Raw genomic sequence first — 15,517 nt, 5'->3', positions numbered from 1 at the left:
TTTGAGCCGCACAGCTCTCTGGGGGAGAGAGCGTTCTGGAAGTTGTTTAACCCGGGGTGATCCGCTCGCAACATGGAGAAGATCTAGACTTAACCCGGCAAGAGGAGAGGAATATTCAAGATGGGGAAGATCAACGTCGACTTGTTGTTTTAAGTCTTGAAACACTATTACTGCTGAATCTCTCTCTCTCTCTCTCTCTCTCTCTCTCTCTCATCACAAAACTTACCTTCACCCCTCCAGCCACACAAACTACAAATTACAAATTAAACTGAATATATAAATCCTCATTATGAAGGAGATGAAGGAACACGTACCAACTTGCTGCACTCACCCCACCACCCACCACTTGTCTCCGCCCACCCCTCATCTACCCACACCTATCTCCTTCCCTCCCCACCTGTCACGGCGTGATGGGGTGAACAACTCTGCATCCATACAACGATCCAGGAGAGTTCTGGCGTCGAGGAGAGTTCTGGCGTCGAGTTAAGAGACTGAAAGGTTGCAGCCATAACGAGTCATCATATATAACTGACCACGACAAAGACCCATATTGAGGGACATACGGAGGAACATCTTCTGAATCACAAAAGAAGAGAACTCCGGGGCCAGACACACCGCACTCAGCCTTCCCCTGAAACCATATGGGAGGATCTGAATATGACACCTGCACCTCACCTGACCTTATTTCACCTAATCTAACACAACGTAACGTAACCGAACGTAACGTAACCTATCCTAACCAAACGTAACGTAATCTACCCAAATCTAACTCCTCAGATAGCGTTAGGGTGATTAATCTTCAGGTGAAACAAGCAGGAGTGTCTAATCATCAGGTGAAACAAGCAGGAGTGTCTAATCATCAGGTGAAACAAGCAGGAATGTCTAATCATCAGGTGAAACAAGCAGGAATGTCTAATCATCAGGTGAAACAAGCAGGAGTGTCAGGTGAAACAAGCAGGAGTGTCAGGTGAAACAGAAAATGCATTAAAACCAAAGAAATTCCCGAGAACTAAAACATGAAGGCCACTGTATATTATTTAGTCAAGTTTTAACATTAGAGATTCATAGTTAATAGAGTAGAAGGGTTTGAGTGTGAGCTTTACCACTCAAGTAGGAGGTGGAGGGTTACAAGGGTGGAGGAGTAGTGTTGTTAAATGGTGATGGTGTTGTGAGGGTGAGGGTTGTGACGTGGTGAGGGTTGTGATGTGGTGAGGGTTGTAACGTGGTGAGGGTTGTGACGTGGTGAGGGTTGTGACGTGGTGAGGGGTTGTGACGTGGTGAGGGTTGTGACGTGGTGAACGTGGTGAGGGTTGTGACGTGGTGAGGGTTGTGACGTGGTGAGGGTTGTGACGTGGTGAGGGTTGTGACGTGGTGAGGGTTGTGACGTGGTGAGGGTTGTGACGTGGTGAGGGTTGTACGTGGTGAGGGTTGTAATGTGGTGAGGGTTGTTGTGACGTGGTGCAGGGTGTGACGTGGGGATGGGTGTGACGTGGGGCAGGGTGTGGTGTGACGTGAGCGTTATGGTCATTTATCTATGCCCATACAAACATACATGAACACATACATATGTACGTAAGCATGAAACCCGATACATGGATGTACTTATTTTAATGCGCGTAAACACACACACACACACACACACACACATACGTGCACGAACTGATCGCTATAAGAACAGCCCAGTCCCAACCATTGTAAAAATTATCAATAACTTGTAACAAATCAGTGTATTCACTCCCAGTAAACACTACTCCTTGCACTGTCACTATGTTGAAATGAACTGTAGTTTGAGCTTTTCCCCATCTAGTTATTATATGTCTTATTTGTGTCACTTATGTCACCTGTATATTATTTGTAATTCGTAACCCATTCCCCAAATATGTAACTGTATATTTTCAGCCTTCTGGCTGCCAAGCTCTTTCAATAAACCGTTAATTATTATTATTATTATTATTATTATTTTACACACACACACACACACACACACACACACACACACACACAGGTCCGTTGGCTCAAGATGCAGAATTAGGTTAGGTTAGGTTAGGTTAGGCTTGGTTAGGCTTGGTTAAGTTAGGTTAGGCTTGGTTAGGTTAGGTTAGGTTCCATTCCTGACTGTGGTAATGTGAGGCGGGTGAGGTGGTGTACTGTATGACCCAGTAGAGGCGGGCAGACTACTGTAGCCTCCTCCTGCTGCTGGTGTGGCAGTAGTGTGGCAGTAGTGATGATGTGGTAATGGTGGTAGTGAGGAAGGATGTGGTAATAGTGAGCAAGGGTGTGGTAGTAGTGTGGTGGTGGTGATGAAAGGTGTGGTTAGTAAAGAAGGGTGTGATAATGGTGAGGAAGGGTGTGGTAGTAGTGTAGTGTGGTGGTGGTAGTGGTGTACTTGTAACGGTAATGATGGTGTGATGGTGAGCAAAGTGACGATGTGGTGATGGTGATGATGAACTGGGATATAGAGTGGTTAGTGGTGATAGTGGTTAGTGGTGATGGTGGTTAGTGGTGAGTGGTGATAGTGGTGATAGTGGTTAGTGGTGATAGTGGTTAGTGGTGATAGAGTGGTGATAGAACTAGTAGTGATGGTGACACACATACACTGCACCAACACATGCACTATACACACACACACTATACCAACACGCCCAACGAAGGATCTATTCACACCTGCCCCCCCCTCCTCCTCCAGTATAATTAATGCAGGTTACCTTGCTCCCTTGTTGCTGACCCCCCCTCCCCCTCCATGGTCAATATCCCTTAATATTCTAGTGTTTTTCAAAGGTCAAGCTTGTTGCATATGTTTTTACACACACACACACACACACACGCTTTATGTACTGTGTGTGTGTGTGTGTGTGATTCTAATCTCATAGGTACACTGACGACAACCTGAGCTGACCCACACATCCATCAGTGAAGCACAACTCGTCAGCATTCCTGGACAAGAATTCCTCTGCATAACACAAAGAGAGTCCCCAGGAACCTACCCCAAGCCAACCAAACAACCTACTATAACCTCACCCCTCCCCACCCTAACCTAACCCCACACCACCCTAACCTAACCTAACCCCACCTCTCCCACCCTAACCCCACCCCACCCTAACCCAACCTCACCCTCACCACCCTAACCCCACCCCCCTAACCCCCTCAACCCAACCTAACCCCCTAACCCCTCACCCCTCCCACCCTAACCTAACCTAACCATCTACATTGATCTCCACCCCCGGCCTAGTATAACGTATCGTGAGTTTTCGTAATAACTATCACCATAAATTACCTTCATTGTCCCTGATTACATCTGAAATGGAGCCAACACGGTGGCCAGCCTTCTCTCTCTCTAGCTCTCTCTCTAGCACCACGTCTCTCTCTCTCTCTAGTCTCTCTCTCTAGCACCACGAGGTCTCTCTCTCTCTCTCTCTCTCTCTCTAGCACCTTCTCTCTAGCACCACAGTCTCTCTCTCTCTAGCACCACGAGTCTCTCTCTCTCTCTCTCTCTCTCTCTCTCTCTCTCTAGCACCACGAGTCTCTCTCTCTCTCTAGCACCACGAGTCTCTCTCTCTCTAGCACCACGAGTCTCTCTCTCTCTCTAGCACCAGTCAGGTCTCTCTCTCTCTGAGGTCTCTCTCTCTCTAGCACCACAGTCTCTCTCTAGCACCACGAGTCTCTAGCACCACAGGTCTCTCTCTCTCTAGAGTCTCTCTCTCTAGCACCAGCTCTCTCTCTAGCACCACAGAGTCTCTCTCTCTCTAGCACCACAGTCTCTCTCTAGCACACGAGTCTCTCTCTCTCAGCACCACAGTCTCTCTCTAGCACCATGACTCTCTCTCTCTCTCTCGTCTCTGTCTGTCTGTCTATCTCAATAGCAGTAACAGCACTAACAGTAAATATCACCACCAAAAACAGGAGGAGGAGGAGGAGGAAAAGGAGGAGGAAGAAGAAAAGAGGAGGAGGAGGAAGAAGAAGAAGGAAAAGAAGGAGGAGAAGGAAGAAGGAAGAAGAAGAAGAAGAGGAGGAGAAGGAGGAAGAAGAAGAGAAGGAGGAGAAGGAGGAAGAAGAAAAGAGAGAGGAGGAAGAAAAGAAGGACAAGAAAGGAAGGAGGAGAGAACAAAAGCATTCACCACAGCAGCGTCTATGGCAACAACAACAACAGCAGCGGTGGAGGCAGTAGTGGCAGCAGGTGCAGGAGGAAGGAGGGAATAGGGGGTGGAGAGAGAGAGGGGGTGAGGAGAGGGGGAGGAGAGATGCAGGTGTTCTTAGTGGTAAACAAAAGAGCTTCGAAGAAGGAGGAACCCTGACACCATGTTATCTCTCTCTCTCTCTCTCTCTCTCTCTCTCTCTCTCTCTCCCTCACCCCTCTTCATTCTACCTCCTCCCTCCATCCTGCCTTATCCATCCTGCCATCATCCGTCCCACCCTGCCAACATCCGTCCCATCCTGCCACCACCCGTTCCATCCTGCCACACCATCCATCCCGTTCCATCCTGCCACCACCCGTTCCATCCTGCCACCACCGGTTCCATCCTGCCACCACCCGTTCCATCCTGCCACCATCCGTCCCATCCTGCCACCACCCGTTCCATACTGCCACCACCCGTCCCATCCTGCTTACAATTGTCAGTAGCCAGGAAGACCTCGATATGTGATACGCCTCACCCCTCCCATATCAGCTGTGTGTGTGTGTACGTGTGTGTGTGTGTACGTGTGTGTGTGTACGTGGGATGGGAGATAAATTCCGACGCCTGGGCAGTTCGGCCAGGTATACATGTGTGACAGGGTTGTGTGAGTCAGGTGTGTAGGTGTGAGACAGGGTTGTGAGTCAGGTGTGTAGGTGTGAGACAGGTGTGTAGGTGTGTGACAGAGTTGAGTCAGGTGTGTGACAGGATTGTGAGTCAGGTGTGTAGGTGTGTGACAGGGTTGTGAGTCAGGTGTGTGACAGGGTTGTGAGTCAGGCGTGTAGGTGTGTAACAGGGTTGAAAGTCAGGTGTTATAGGTGTGTGACAGGGTTGAAAGTCAGGTGTTATAGGTGTGTGACAGGTGTACAGTGAGTCAGTAGAAGATTTCAGTACTTTACAGTCAGGTGGATATTTAAGAGTAATTAACCTGGAGAATTGACAATACCTTTGGCCAAGTAACAGTAAAGTGGATAGGAGCAGGACAGACAGACAGACAGACAGACAGACAGAAAGACAGACAGACAGACAGAGACACACACACACACACACACACACACACACACACACACACACACACTCACAGACAGACACACACACACACACACACACACACACACACACACACACACACACACACACGCACATTCACAGACAGACGCACACACACACTCACAGACAGACACACACACACACACACACACAGACGCACATACGTCACCACATCACATCGGCAAAGACTGACTTTCTTCTAGATGCTGAAGCACCTAAGTAAAATTATATGCAAAATGGACTCAGGATTTTCTGTTCAATCACCTGTCCTTACCTGATGTATGTCTCACTGTTATATATAATGAAACCTAACCTAACCTAACCTAACCTAACCCAACTGTGTCTCTGTGTGTTACATCATTCTATTGATCCTTTGCAATATAGCCAACCAATATACCGCGTTATACTATACTGTAAATGACTCATACATACCCGGCAGCTAATATAGGGCGTTACACCACTATATATATGGACCCATAGTTATATATCATTCAGGTAAGCCAATTCACACCCTCACTAATGACTCAGGTAACAACAATACATTATTCCTAACCCATTTTTATAGGAAGGGAACAAGTCTGAATATGTCATACGATTATATCTCCAGCTTGACCAGGTGTGATATATTATTTACATTAATTAACTCACCTGCCCGATGGACCAATCAACAGTGTCCTTAATGAGCCTAAATATACGTCACATTTTGTTTTTGTTTTTGTTGTTGTTGTTGTTGTTGTTGTTGTTTTTGGCAGTGTGAGAAACTGGAGTTAATTGCTGTTAAAGTTGGCGAGGAAAATTACCTGAAGGGGGGAGGGGAAGGGAGGGAGGAGTTGGGGGAGGAGAGGGCTGAAGAAGGGATGAAGAGGGAGAAAGGGAGAGGGGAATGAAAGAGGTGGTAAAGGGAAGGGGGAAAGTAGGGGTAGGGAGTAGGAAGGGAGGAAAGGTGAGAAGGGGAGGGAATGGAGAGGAAAGATGGGTTGAGGAAGGAAGGGAAGGAAGGGGAAGGGAAGGGAAGGGAAGGGAAATGAGTGTAACTGAAGGAGAGGAGTAATGAGGATGTAGAGACGGGGTGAGGGGAGAGGAGAGGGGGAGAGGGGTGAGGGGAGAGGGAGGAGGGGGAGGAGGGGAGTTTGCTTACTATCGACCACACTGGCATTAAGGTTTAGTCTTTACGAGCGACGGTGCCTTAAGCAAGTCGCCAACAGGACCGGCCGATACCGTCAAAATTAAAGGCTACTTAGCAAAGAAGACGGATAAATTACTGGTAATACGATATATTAGCGGTGTAATACGGATAATGAGGGGAGGAGGAGGGGAGGGGAGGAGAAATGGGAGGGGAGGCGAAAGGGGAGGGTGGAAAGGGGAGGAGGGAAAGGGGAAGAGGGAAAGGGGAGGGGAGACAAGGGTCCATTGAGCTGAAATTCTCGACAACTTAACACATATTCGTCGACGGTAAAGAGGTCCTACTGTTAACCAGCTGGGACCTTAAACTAACCAGCTGGAACCTTAACTAACCAACTGGGACCTTAACTAACCAGCTGGGACCTTAACTAACCAACTGGGACCTTAACTAACCAGCTGGAAGACAATGTTAACCAGCTGGGACCTAACTAACCAGCTGGGACCTTAAACCTAACCAGCTGGGACTTAACTAACCAGCTGGGACCTTAAACTAACCAGCTGGGACCTTAACTAACCAACTGGGACCTTAACTAACCAGCTGGGACCTTAAACTAACCAGCGGGCCTTAACTAACCAGCTGGGACTCAACTAACCAGCTGGGACCTGTACTAACCAGCTGGGACCTTAACTAACCAGCTGGGACCTTAACTAACCAGCTGGGACGTTAACTAACCAGCTGGGACCTTAACTAACCAGCTGGGACCTTAACTAACCAGCGTGGGACCTTAACCTAACAGCTGGGACCTTAACTAACCAGCTGGGACATTAACTAAGCAGCTGGGACCTTAACTAACCAGCTGGGACCTTAACTAACCAGCTGGGACCTTAACTAACCAGCTGGGACCTTAACTAACAGCTGGACCTTAACTAACCAGCTGGGACCCTAACTAACCAGCTGGGACCTTAACTAACCAGCTGGGACCTTAAACAACCAGCTGGGACCTTAACTAACCAGCTGGGACCTTAACTAACCAGCTGGGACCTTAACTAACCAGCTGGGACCTTAACTAACCAGCTGGGACCTTAACAACCAGCTGGGACCTTAACTAACCAGCTGGAACCTTAACAACCAGCTGGGACCTTAACTAACCAGCTGCGACCTTAACCTAACCAGCTGGGACCTTAACTCAACCAGCTGGAGGACAATGTTAACCAGCTGGGACCTTAACTAACCAGCTGGGACCTTATAACCAGCTGGAGGACAATGTTAACCAGCTGGGACCTTAACAACCAGCTGGGACCTTAACTAACCAGCTGGAGGGACAATAGTTAACCAGCTGGGACCTTAACTAACCAGCTGGGACCTTAACTAACCATGCGGGACCTTAACTAACCAGCTGGGACCTTAACTAACCAGCTGGGACCTTAACTAACCAGCTGGGACCTTAACTAACCAGCTGGTTGTATCTAACCAGCTGGGACCTTAACTAACCAGCTGGGACCTTAACAACTCAGCTGGGACCTTAACTAACCAGCTGGAGGACAATGTTAACAGCTGGGACCTTAACTAACCAGCTGGGACCTAACTAACCATCTGGGACCTTAACTAACCAGCTGGGACCTTAACTAACCAGCTGGGACCTTTAACTAACCAGCTGGGACCTTAACTAACCAGCTGGGACCTTAACTAACCAGCTGGGACCTTAACTAACCAGCTGGGACCTTAACAACAGCTGGGACCTTTAACTAACCAGCTGGAAGACAATGTTAACCAGCTCCCAGACTACAATGTTCATTTAAATAAAAAAAATAAATCAATAAAAAATAAATCTATCTTCTTCACAACTTTGCCGCTTTGGTGTTGGGCAGTAGAAAGGACACAAACCTGAAAGAAATGAAGGAATAATAGTGAAAGTGGTGGATGACAAGTGTAGAAAGTGACGAGAAAGTACCAAGATAAAAGGTAGAAAGTGACGAGAAAGTACCAAGATAAAAGGCAGATAGTGACGAGAAAGTACCAAGATAAAAGGTAGAAAGTGACGAGAAAGTACCAAGATAAAAGGCAGATAGTGACGAGAAAGTACCAAGACAAGCGTAGAAAATAAAAAAGTACCAAGATATAAGGTAGAAATCACAGAAAGTATCACAAGTGTATAAAGTGCCAATACAAGTGTAGAAAGTGATAAGAAAGTACCAAGACAAAAGTAAAAATATCCCCACGTACAATACTCGTTCACATCGTCAACACAACAACACCACATCACACACCACACCACACCACAACACCACACCACCACACCACACCACAACACCACATAACACACCACACCAACACACCACACCACATCACACAACACACCACACCACACAACATCACACACCACACCACACACACCACAACCACATCACACACACACCACCACACACCACCACACAACAACACCACATCACACACCACACCACACCACCACACCACCACACCACACCACACCACACCACACCCCATTAGTCTTTACCACTACCCACTCCACTGGTTCACAAAATCATTACATCAAGACGTAACTGTGACCATCGATTCACCTATTCTTCCTCCTCCTCCCTCTCCTGTTATTAGCCTTCTGTTCTTCCTTATTTCTTCCTCATGCCTCAGTGGAATTACGATGTTACTGCTTGAACTTTGACCTCTAAATCGTAATTAAGTTTCTGGATTAAATTTCTTCTCGTAGATTAAAAAAAAAAATTGAGGGAAACGTTTCAAAATTTTCTGGTTTATTGGAAAGATAAAAACCAGGTGAGACAGGTTGACGTCTTGAGACTACTTACCTGTCCTATCGTACTGTACATACCTGTCTCCGTGCTGACATTACAGGTAGCACAACATACCTGTACTCTGGCCAGGTGTTGTCAAGCCCAGGTGCTCAGTGATTGTTGCTTACCTGAAATATACAAGAAGACGTGGTATTAGAAGGGGGTTGACAAGGTAAGTATTCATTAGCCTACAGTACTTTAACACACACACACACACACACACACACACACACACACACACACACACACACACACAAAGGAAAATAAAATTGGAACTTGGCAAACGTAATTTGATCAGAGAAGCAGCAGTCTTGGTGGAGGTGTGCTAAAGGCTATTAATTGTGTGCGTTCTTAAAGCAGTCGTTTCGTTACCTCTTCTCTTCTCTCCTCTTCAACTAAGTACAAAATATTTCTCTCTTAACTCTCTACTCCGACTATTACAATTACAGAAATAATACATAACACTTAACAACACTGTAATAGTGAAATAGATAGGTCCTTATACAATCAACCAGGCAGATATTCCCACAATGTAAATTTAACAACAATGAAAATTAAATGCCAAAAACTACCCAAGGAAAATAACAAAAAAAATCACAAACATTTCAAATATATTTTTTTAATATGCAAAAACAACTTTAAAATTATACACCTATAAAAATAAATAACTTTTTATTCATTATGAAGAAATACTTTCATCTCGAGGCTGTCAGATGTTTCTCTCAGATACAATTTGGCCAACAATTCCGACTACCTTGGGGGTGGGAGGGAAGGGGGGGGGGGAAGAATTATGCAAATTTCAGATTAAATTCTTACACAATTTCCCCAATTTTGGCAACAAGAGCGACGTTTATCTACATTTGTTAAGTCATATAATGTTGTCTTGTTGCTGTTAAAATTGTATATCTCTCTGTTATGTATTCGTAGTATGTGCTGTTATCTTTTATCTGTGATGCTGTAGTCATGTTGCTGTTAAGGTATCTCATTCTGCTGTTATTCGTAGTATGTGCTGTTATCTCTTGTTATCATTTATCTAGGCCGCTTCATCCTCACTGATTAATTCAACATCAATAAATTTTCGACTTGTGTAGAAGAGAAGAGAAGAGAAGAGAGGAGAAGAGGAGGAGGAATAAGAGGAAGATGAAATAATAGCAGTAATAGTAATAGTCTATAAAGTAATAATAACAATAACAACAACCACAACATAACTCTGAACACCTCACCTAACCAATAGTCCTCCAGGTGATTGCTTACTGTTATTGCAATGTTATTAATGCAATAATCAATCTTAACAACTACCACATACATTCGGTAAGCAACATTGCATCACACGAAGGATATCATTACTACTTCAATATCAAATCAATTCATTCCATCACTCATTGCAAGTCGTAGCAACATTGCAACGTATAAAACAATAAGGTCAATGCTCTATTATTATTATTTCAGTATATCATAAATTATACCACTAATGTTTTGATGCCAGTCAATCCTATATAATATGATACACTAATCTTATCATATAATATTTTAATGTATTTTTCGTTGTAATGTTTTGTTATATATGATGTCAGTTTTAGAATAACATAACAGTTACAGGAATGACATCAATGTTTTATCAGTATTTGTAAACGATATTATTATTTCACCTTAAGATTAACCACCCTAACCTAACCTAACCTAACCTAACCTAACCACCCTAACCTAACCTAATGCTAACCTAACCTAAGTCAACGTATCTCCATCTATCAACAATATTATCTATCATGAAGAACAACAACACATGATTTCAGGTTCAATTCAATACAACAAATCAGTAACCACAATCTACCAGTCATTACTTCACCACCACCACTACTACCACTATTACCACCACCACAATCAACACACGAAAAAAAACCCTGAAAAAAAAAAACACACACACACACACACACACTCTATTTACTGTCCTGAGTCTGGCAGTGAATTTTGTCTCCTGACTGGTGAGTGTTAAGTAAAGGTGCCAAGTTGGAGGTCGAGTCCTAGTGTTAATTTTATTTCATAGGCTGTTATTAACTGGTACTAAGTTAACGTACCATCAAGTTAAATAACAATCCTAACTAACAGGAAGTTAGTGGGAGAGGGAACACACGTCATTGGGTATTGGTAAATGTATGGAAGAGGAGTGTAAAATACCTGTATGTTATTAGAGGCGAGTACACAGAGCCCAGGTGTACTGATCATTAGCAAACAATTGGTCCCCTACCCTACCCTACACCCACGCTACACCTACACACTACACCAACATCACACACACACACAGACATCAACACCAGCTATACCTCACAAAGTACATTACCTTCAGATTACATAATAAATCTTTTTTTCCCCACCTGGCGGCCATTAATTAATCCGCAACACCTGCACTGCACACGGCTGTTTTGCGTGTTTTCTTGCCGCTGTAAATTATTACTCTATTTGTCTCTATAAAACCCAGAAAATATATGATAGAAGGTGCAGTTTGTTACCTGGCCTATCCACCCTTACCTGCAAACCACCTGTGTATGAGTGTACCTGTACCAGTGTTTGTAAACCTAACTTAAACCTGACTCCTTGTACCTGTACTTTTGTGTCTACCTGTAACGCCGTCTCTACCTGTACTATTTCTGAATGACAAAAAAAATACGCTGTTTTTTCATGTACCTTCAAAAGTCTTCAGATTAATTGGATACAGGAGATACAACAAGCCTGTATTCCGTGTCAGTATCTGCCTGTAATGTTGTTTCTGTAGTCATCAAATATGTGAGAATATTTATTTCTTTCCCTTTCTCAACTTTAAACTAAATACCTGTAATTAACTCAACATTCACACTACACCTCAGAGAACGATGGTAGAATGTACACAAGATACATTAGCCACAACAACCACAACAATGACAATCCCAACCACCACAACATACACAACCACAATAATGCCAACCACCACCACATCAACAACCACAACTACAACAATCAGGGTGCAGCAGGTGTAGCAGAGCGTGTTACTGGCCCCCAACATCAGCAGCTGCGGGGAAAGAAGTGTTGAATTTTGGAGTCAGCTGCTGGGAATAGCACCTTGTTGCCGCAGCTCCTGACGTCATCAATCTCAGCTGACATCACAATATCTCAGTTGACGTCACAAAATCTCAGCGGGCGTCACAAAATCCCAGGTGTTGACACTAATCTCAGTAGACGTCACAAAATCTCAGCTGACGTCATCAATCTCCGCTGACGTCACAATATCTCAGTTGACATCACAAAATCTCAGCTGACGTCATCAATCTCCACTGACGACACCAATTTCAGCTTGCGTTATCCAGCAAAGCTTTCATGGGGTAGAGAAAGGAGGAGGAGGAGGAAAGAACCAGCTTCCCCCTTCTCACACACTTTTACACCAATGTAATTTTATTCACCTCCTTTATACACACACACACACACACACACACACACTTTTCTCACTAACATACACAAATAACATTTAACCTATTCACCCTGCCAGCTACCTACACTTTTTATTCATTTTACATTTACAGGAAAATTCGTACTTTCAACCTCTATAACTGTTGATGAATAGTGTATGACCTGACCTGACCTGACCTGACCTGACCTGACCTGACCTGACCTAACCTAACCTAACTAAGAATACATTTATAAAAACTTTACTCTCAAAACCACTTCGAAAATTATCTATTATTTCCCACTAAAACTCATCATCATCATCATCATCATCATCATCATCATCTCACACCTGTTTTTGCTTTATACAGGTAACCTCGTCATTCGATACAGGTGTAAATGATATAAAAGTCATCGAATCACATTTCAAAAGGAATTCCATTTCTACTAGTCTACAGGGAAGAGAGTTGCCATAGTGAGGTGTTAGGCGTGACGGAGAGATACTGACAGTGTAGTTACAGGCGATGAAATCACCTGGTGGTAATTACCTGTTTTTGAGGTGATTCAGGTAGCAGTGAAGAAAATTTCACATTGAAGGATGCAGAGATGTTTCACTATACATATACGTACATATGGATACACACACAGGATACATACAAAGACATTGGACGCACATACACACAAACTCATTCAGCGCACATATATATATACACAATTACTTTCACGGGACACACACACACACACACACACGATACAGTATTACATAACATGAGACTTTAGAGGGCCAACAGTACCCAAATGTATGGGTCATATAGAAAGGGGTTAGTCTCTGCTATTAATTCCATACTAACATTCCCACGGTAATTAAGGCAAGGGGGATGAACACAGGGCGTCCATATTAGGTGAGTTTAAGCGTTTTGGGCCGATGTTTCACCCCCATATTGTTCACATCTATCTGACACCTTTTATTACTCTTTTTTTGAGGGGGAGGGGGAGGGTGAGGAATGCAATAAGTGTGAGAGAAGGATTTGGGTGTATTTAATTTGATTTAAGGATGGTGTTCTTGTGTTGTGTTCTTGTGTTATGGGTTGTTTGTGTTATGAGGTGTTTGTGTTATGTTAGGTGTTTGTGTTATGTTAGGTGTTTGTGTTATGGTTTGTTGGGGTTTATTTACCTGGTGAACTTTTAGTCTTATTTCTTACCGTTATTCTCCCTCTTTTGTTGTTGTTCATCTTGTTCCTTATCGCACTTTTATCACTTCACCTCACTTCACCTCACCTCACCTCACCTCACCTCAATACACTTTATTTCCTTCACCTCACCACCATTCGTCAACACCACACTTCTCCTCACTTCCTTACTTCACCTTACCTCCTTCACCTCACCACCACTCGTCAACACCACCTCCTTCACCTCACCACCACTCGTCAACACCACCTCCCTCACCTCACCACCACTCATCAACACCACCTCCCTCACCTCACCACCACTCGTCAACACCACCTCCCTCACTTCACTCACTTCACTCCCTCACCCACACAAACACCCCATTAGCTACTCTCCTCTCTTGTACAGAATCATTTAACCATTTGAAGCTTTTGAAATCGCGTGGAATATTTTAATCCTTCGCAATTTTATGGTTTCGCGGTTTGACAGAATCAATTCGCAATTTAGCGGTGGAGGATTTTCACGAAATGTTGAAAATGTGTTTATGGTTAAGTGTTAATTCATCGTATCCTGTACAGTGTTGCGTGTTGTGTTGTGTTGAGTCCTGTACAGTGTTGTGTTGGGTCCTGTACAGTGTTGTGTGTTGTGTTGTGTTGAGTCCTGTACAGTGTTGTGTGTTGTGTTGAGTCCTGTGATGTTGTGTGTTGTGTTGTGTTGAGTCCTGTACAGTGTTGTGCGTTGCGTTGTGTTGTGTTGTATGGGGTGTGTGTGTGGGTAGGGGGGAAGAAGGGGAGAAGAAGGGGTAGGGAAGAAGGGGAGGGAAGAGGGGGAGGGGAAGGGTTGGGGGAAGAAGGGGAGAGAGGGAGTAGGCCCTTAATCCTCCCCACAGGATCCAATCGGCCAAACATCGCCACTGTTATTGTGAGGAACACAGGTGAGGAGGTGGTGGCCAGGGGAGGTGAGTGTGTGGGAAGGTGAGTGTGTCAGGAAGGTGAGTGTGTGGGAAGGTGTGTGGGGAGGTGAGTGTGAGCTGGTGAGTGTGTGGGAAGGTGTGTATGGGCAGGTGAGTGTGTGTGTGTGTGGGCATTTGAGTTAAGACAGGTAAGGGGCAAAAGTGAGTGAGTGACGGCAGCCTAGTCACTATCACAGGTGAAACACAAGCCAATTAAAACCAGGTGTAAACAGTGCCACTCAGACCTGTTGCCAAGGACGACGCAAACCACCAAGACGAGGTCAAACACAGGGGTCAACCGCAAAGCAATTAAGTGAACTGTGATAAAATACAGAGGATTATTCTTGAGTGAGTTACTGCTCTTGTGGCCGTCAAGCTCACCTACAACACTGGCTCAAAGGAAGAGATATCCGGTAGGGAGAGAGAGAGAGACAAGAGAAGTAGTTGAGAGAGAGAGAAAGAGAGGGGGGGGGGGAGACCCTGAGTGCCCAGTGCCATGTTGGAGGATACAGAGGCTGGCACTGTGGCACTTATCTCCTACCTACTTCACAGGTAAGTCTCTCTACTGTCTGGTGCCACCACTTCCTGCCACCTGTACACACACACACACAATGTTACTTACTGAAACTCAAACCAGACCATGTTACTTTCTGTTACTTGCTTGACGTAGATTACAATTATTTTATACATAAATACACAAGCAATTCAGACCTAATTATGTAAATTACTGTTCTTGTTTACATACAACGTTTATTTGATGCTGAAAGTAGTCATTAAGGACTATCGCATAAGGCAGGTAAGATTTGCATACACCTCGTCAATATGCATTAGGTGA

This window comes from Homarus americanus, unplaced genomic scaffold (assembly GCF_018991925.1).
Source record: "Homarus americanus isolate GMGI-L3 unplaced genomic scaffold, GMGI_Hamer_2.0 scaffold24781, whole genome shotgun sequence".
In the NCBI taxonomy this organism is placed as follows: Eukaryota; Metazoa; Arthropoda; class Malacostraca; order Decapoda; family Nephropidae; genus Homarus; species Homarus americanus.
Note: the sequence above shows the minus strand (reverse complement) of the source record.